Source organism: Marmota monax, unplaced genomic scaffold, assembly GCF_021218885.2.
Source record: "Marmota monax isolate L192 unplaced genomic scaffold, Marmota_monax_Labrador192_F-V1.1 WCK01_AAM20220418_F8-fsc00031, whole genome shotgun sequence".
NCBI lineage: Eukaryota > Metazoa > Chordata > Mammalia > Rodentia > Sciuridae > Marmota > Marmota monax.
The window spans coordinates 2,398,968-2,405,263 of record NW_026695197.1 but is presented as its reverse complement, the minus strand read 5'-3'; positions in this window follow the sequence as shown (position 1 = coordinate 2,405,263).

Here is a 6,296-nt window from a genome sequence, read left to right as displayed (position 1 = left end):
ACATTCCACACACGCTCCCGGGAACTCCCCATAACGCCACACGGCCTCTCAACCGGAAAATCCCTCCTCCGGCACTTCCCCAACCAATGGGAACTCTCCGGGAATCCCCCCCCCCCCAGAGCTCAAGCGGAACTCAAAAGTCATCATCTTAATGGCTCACTAGTGTCACCTCTCAACCACTACTTCTGGCAAAAATGCCATGCGTCATCCCGACTCCGCTGTGGCCCTCAACAGGTATTTTGGACATTTTTCCCTTGTTTGTTGCTGGTAATGTTATTTTATATTAAACACTAATAATCAACATGCAACATCCTAAACTTCTTTGAATTTCATCTTATTTTACTTTTCTTGAATGCTTCCATGTTCTAGAAATTACTTTGCATAATGCTAAACATTTATATAATATAATCCTCAAGAAAATTATGAAAGATATGGAATAGGAGAAATTGAGGATCAGGGAGATTACAAAACTTCTACCAAGGTCATTGAACATGTAAACACTGAATCCAATCAAATCATTCAAATTCATAGTAAAATATACCTCATTACTTGTATTTTATACAATAGTTATCATTGGGGACATAGCAATGACATGATTCTGATTCCTGGTTTATGATATTACACCACAATTGCTTTTCTGTGTCAGTGTTAAAAATAGCTATTATATACTATAATATGTGCTTTTCTCTCTCTCAAATAATCTTAGTATTTTGAGCCTTATGATACCTTGCAATACTATTTTCCCCTTACTTTTTTCACCCAACATTCGACAGCCACTGCCGCTGAGGTTTTCTAATAGGTGATGTTGAATATTTATGTTGCTCAGTGCCATCCCAGATTACAATGAACAGCCACCAGATAAATTACTGTAGACATCCAGCAGAGATCTGGTTTTTGTTTAATCAAGGAGTGTATCCCTGAAATGAGTATTAATGTACTCGGATGAACAACTTGAACTGCTCATAATATGGACCATTTTTTATGCGGCTATTTATTCAAAATTTGCAAACATATTGAGCATCTATGCCACATGCCAATGGGTATAATGGGAATATAACTAACAAGATCTCAGGTTACAATAGAGAGAAAAATAAGTATATTTGGAGATAATAAAGATCATCACTGAAACTTATTAGCCCAAAAAAAAAAAAAGTAAAGAAAGCCATCAGTCTCTTTTTCCCATTATTCATTTACTGAAGACCAGGTCATTCATTATTAACTGGAATCCTTTCCTTCAGAAACTTAGGAAGCTTTGGTGTACTTATATACCTGCCTGTACCTACTAACCCTTGAAGTGTATTGATTGTAGGCACCAGGTATCTTTGTTCTCCTGTTTTACCTCTTAGAAATTGAAAAAATTAATGAATGAAATGTAGAACATAATAAGATGGTTCATATTTATTATTTATCATTTTAGAAATGTTTTTTGAGATAAATTTTCACGTATTCATTCATTCTTTACTTTTACCATTTATTTAAAAATAATTAATAAACTTTCCTCTTAGTACTGTCTTCATAATGTCCCAGAGATATTTGACCCAGCTATCCCACTATTCGGTTTATACCCAAAGGACTTAAAATCAGCAAACTACAGTAATGCAGCCACATCAATGTTTATAGCAGCTCAATTTACAATAGCTAAACTATGGAACCAACCTAGATGCCTTCAATAGATGAATGGATAAGGAAAATGTGATATATATATACAGACACACACACAGACACACACACACAGCTTTAAAGAAAAGTAAAATTATGGCATTTGCCAGTAAATAGATGGAGTTGGAGAATATCATGCTAAGCCAAATAAGCCAGTTCCAAAAAACCAAAAGTTGGATTTTTTTCTCTAATATGCGGATGCTAATTCACAATAAGGAGGGGGACACTAGAGAAGAATAGCTTTACCTTAGATTAGGTAGAGGGAAGTGAAGGGAGGAATGGGGAGGGGATGTGGAGATAGGAAACATAGTAAATGAAACAGACATTATTACTTTATGTGTGTGTGTGTGTGTGTGTGTGTGTATATATATATATATATATATATATATATATATGACTGTATGACCAATATTATTCTACAACATGTATACTCAGAAAAATGAGAAATTATACCCCATCTATATGATATGTCAAAGTGCATAAATGCATTCTACTGTCATTCATAACTAATTAAACAAATAAAAATAATTAAAAAGTAATTAATAAACAATGTGTTTGATAAGTACTATGCTAGGTGCTGAGCATGTAAGGTCAATAAAATGTGCTTGATCACCTTTTGATGAAATTAGATTATTGAAGAAAAAAGTGCTATTAAATGAACTATCAGGAAAAAAACACAAGTAAAAAATATGTTAAAAAAACCTACTTGAGGAGAGGCTAATATTTATCTTAGTTGTTAGAGTATCTGCCTAGAATACACTTGACACTCAGGAGGCATTTGATAAATGTTTGTTGAATTAATGTATTTGTAACTGTGATAAAATTATAGATGGCCCTCAAGTATTAATGGTTCAACATGATTTTTCAAGTTTACAAGGGTACAAAAGTCATATCCATTCAGTTGAAATTGTACTTCAAATTTTGAATTTGATATTTTCCCAAGTGTAATCTTCTCTTGTGGTGCTGGGCAGGGGTAATGATTCTTAGTTCGTAGTCAAATCTGTGATCCTGAGGGTATGTAACCCATATTCCACAATTTACTGTGTCGATATGCTATAATGTTTGGCAGGTTAGGAGTATTAATGTATAATATTTTCAACTTGTGTTGAATTTATCCACAGATAGACCCATCATAAACTGAGGAGTATCTGTATATGATCATTATAATTAAATTAAGGATATAATTTAAATTACTTTGGACAAGGGAAGAGTATTATGAAGCAGAATAACACAAAATAGAAATAGAGTTTAATGCTATTATATCAATTGTATATAGAGTGGCATGCCATCTTTCAGTGTAGAAATCATTAAAGTACTCCTTTCTTTTTTTGAAAATTCTTCTCTCATTTAACTTTTGAAGTCTCTCAAAATGAATGTTTGTATATGTAATTCTGAATGCAATTTGTCTGCATTATTTTAAAGCAATTTTGACTTTATATTTTGCTGGAAAGCAAACATGAAATCTCTAGTAATATAGTGTTTGAAACATAAGAAGAATTAATTGAATATTTATTAATGACTTCATTATTCCATTTAAATGTATATTCCTGAAATTTGTTAAATATTATTTTGCTTAAAAATAAATTTCAATCTTTTATTTTGAGAAAAATAATATAGATTTTTTTTTTTTTTTTTTGGTGCTGGGGATTGAACCAAGGGCCTTATACACATGAGGTAAGCACTCTACCAACTGAGCTATATTCCCAGACCAAAAAAACAATTTAGATTTTTAATACTATATTTCAAATTCTGCTAATCATATCTCAATGATAATTCTTTAATGACTGGACAATGAATTAGTAAACACTTTTCAAAACTTGTGTGCATCCAATATTAATTTTTCTTTTTATTCCACTGAAAGAAGATTAAATGGACAGAAAGGATGTATGGCAGAATTGTATCCCCTCTCTACCATGACAATCTCATGCCCAGTTAATATAATATTAAGAATCATCTTTATTCATACTTAAGTTTTCCCCCCAGTGACTTCTATTTTTAATTCTAATGAAATTCCAATCACCTATGTAGTGACATTTTAAATTGATCAGCACTGCCCAAATATTGCTCTCATGTATGTTTGTTTATAGTAATTAGTATGATTCACTTAAATGCAGAATAAGGTAACAAACATATGCAAATAAAGTCTAAAGGGAATGGAATCAAAATTAGTGTTCAGGCTCTAAGATGGCCTGTTCAGGGACTGCATCTGGCTAATTGAAAAATGTAAGGAACTAATCTGTATCACACCTGCCTTGGTCTCTGTTCTTCTCACAGGTACAATATAATTTCTTGATTTCACTATCTTTTGCAACTGAATTAAGACTCATGGCTTTAGTAGCACCTACTCCAAATGAATGAACTCTAGTGTCTTTCACAACATAAGAATTAGTCGAACTGAAAAATGAATGTGATTTAGTAGATTCTCGTAAAATAGCTCCATGTCAATTAGTACACAAGGATATTTTTTTATAATCAAGCTCTTCGAGGTATGGTTTGCATCAATAAATCTAACATTTAAAGTAAATGAGTGTCAAAGTTGTGATTGTTGACAAATGTATAAAGTCATGCAGTAACCACAAGAGTTGTGTTGATAGAACATTTTCATGACCCTTAATTACTTTTTTTTAATATTTCTTTTAGATGTAGATGGACACAATACCTTTATTTTATTTATTTATTTTTATGTGGTGCTGAGGATCAAACCCAGTGACTCACACATGCGAGGCAAGTGCTTTATCACTGACCACAACCTCAGCCCCATGACCTTCAATTTCCATGTGTCTTTTTACAATCACAATGTTTCCCTCAGGTCCCATTCCCCAGCCAACTTGTCTGTTCTCTATCACTAGAGTTTTCACTCTTCCAGAATAGTGTATATCAGATATGTATATATATATATATATATATATATATATATATATATATATATATATCAGGACAGAATTGTTTACATAAATTGAATGATAGAATATTTACTTTTGTTTCTGACTTCCTTCACTTAGCATGTTTTTGAAATTCATACATGTTGTGTATGTATGAGTAGTGTCTTCCTCTTTATTTTGTAGTCTTCCATTGTATGGATATACCAAAATTTATCTGTTCATTGATTAGTAAATATTTGGATTATTTCAAGGTTTTGACTCTTATGAATAAAGTTCCTCTGAAGACTCATATAAAATCATGGGAATTTAATGTTTCACTTTTTGGATAAATATATAGGATTACTATTTGGGGTTTAAAATGGGCCTAAATCTAACTTTAGAGGAGCCTGAAAAGTTCTTCTCTTTATTTTTCATGCCCACATGTACTAGAGCACATGATACTATATTCACAAAATAATAAACAGTCATCTTAATTATAATTGTAAAAAAGGAAATTTTATGATCTAAAGACTGACTCCTTTAATGATGAGAGGATGAAGATAGAGATTGGGAGAATGGAAAGTGTATTATTTGTGTTAAGTCTTGTATCATCAAGACACAAAAGAAAGTGAGTCTGGCTGACTTCAGCAAATCAGCTGTGATGTTCAAAGATGGAAGACAAAAGGTAAAAATCCAGGGCTCATGAGCCTTTCCTAAAAAAGAAAGAAAAGACAATGTCTTCAGGTGAACAATGTTAGAAATTAGCTTCAAATATTTTTAAACTTGTCACTCTATACAAAATTCAAATCTCAGCAATCATGTTTCTCTGGCCCATTTGTCAGTCTTCAATCAAGTGTAAATATGGATGAGATGTGCGTGTTGACAGACAGCCCAAATGCCTGAAAACTGCCAGTTTTGCCTCCAAGTGCAAACACAGGCCATGCACAATGCACCAATGCATTTCCAATTCAGGTTTATGCATGCTTAAATGTCTCCCACTTTGTGTGTTTTCTTTGTTAGTTTTCTTTCAATACTTTCATTTTTTTCTATTGTTATGTATTAATTATATTCAGTAAAAAAAACACAAGAAAATATGGATAAAATAGGGTTTGAATGTGTCCTCCAAAAATTCAGGTATTGGAAACTTCATCCCCAAATTCATGTTAATGATTATGAGGATAGAACCCCCAATAATGGCATTAGTGACTTTTTAGGAAAAAGAAACAGAGACTCCAGCTAGCACACTTCCTCTGTCTCTACATATGAAGCCCACTAGCATGTTATGATGCTCCAAAGAGACCCTAACCAGATGCTAGGTGGATTCTAGCACTATACTTTTAGAATTCTGGCCTCCAGACCCAAATATGATTTCATTCTATTAAAAATTACCAAGTCCTAGGTATTTTCATATAGGAACAGAAAAAAAAGTATAAGTTAATGGATAATATAAAAACACATACTGCTTTTATTATTATAATTAAATAGGGGAACCCTGTGAGTTGATAAGTGATCCAGAAACTAAATAAAATGCAAAGAGGTATTCTGTGGACTCAACATAATTTTCTAGAGTTAGTTTCTTTCCTTAGATACATACCCTGAAAGGTAAAATTATTTCTTTACTCCTGAGCTCCTGAAGGAAAGAGTGCTCCTTTGCTGTCTTCCACTTGTAACGTTTATCAAAAAGTATGTTGAAAAGTGGTCACTGCAGACTAACTGAATACATGATATGCAAATCTATTAAAGCCTTTCAATGTGTGTTTAGATCTGTCACCCAGT